The sequence below is a fragment of the Penaeus monodon genome, chromosome 24, assembly GCF_015228065.2.
Source record: "Penaeus monodon isolate SGIC_2016 chromosome 24, NSTDA_Pmon_1, whole genome shotgun sequence".
Lineage (NCBI taxonomy): Eukaryota > Metazoa > Arthropoda > Malacostraca > Decapoda > Penaeidae > Penaeus > Penaeus monodon.
Window position 1 is genome coordinate 14,106,384 of NC_051409.1, and position 544 is coordinate 14,106,927.

Sequence of the window (544 nt, forward strand, 5' to 3'; positions counted from 1 at the left end):
TACGCTATATGCATAGTCAAGTTTGCCAAATGTGCATAAGCTTTTAACTAATCATCGGCAATAACCGCAAAGTTATGAGGAAAATCGTGTATTTATCACCGATCCACAAATCGCACACTTAGCTGGACACTTAGCTGTGGCAACCCTACATTTAACAGAATATGAAATGTACACTGAATCTAAATAAATATATACTTTCAATTTTTCGAAATCAAAGGCTACCGTTATTTCATAATAAAGGAATAACTATAATTTTGTTCTTACAGTATAAGTAGAACATCATAGATATTTGGATAATAGCTAGTGATACCGAGTATAAGAAATAATATTAAACATATTTTCTGCATTTTCTTGTTTGTCTACAAAATCGAAATTATTCACTTATAATCCAATTTTTCTTCCAAATGTTGTCGATTAAAATCAATTGAATGAGATCGGTTGTTTTATTTCTTGCAAAACCCATTTAAAGCCGTATAGACGATAAACTAAATTGGAGTGAATAAGCACGTGTGTTTAGAATGGTTCAATTTTTCTTTCATTACAT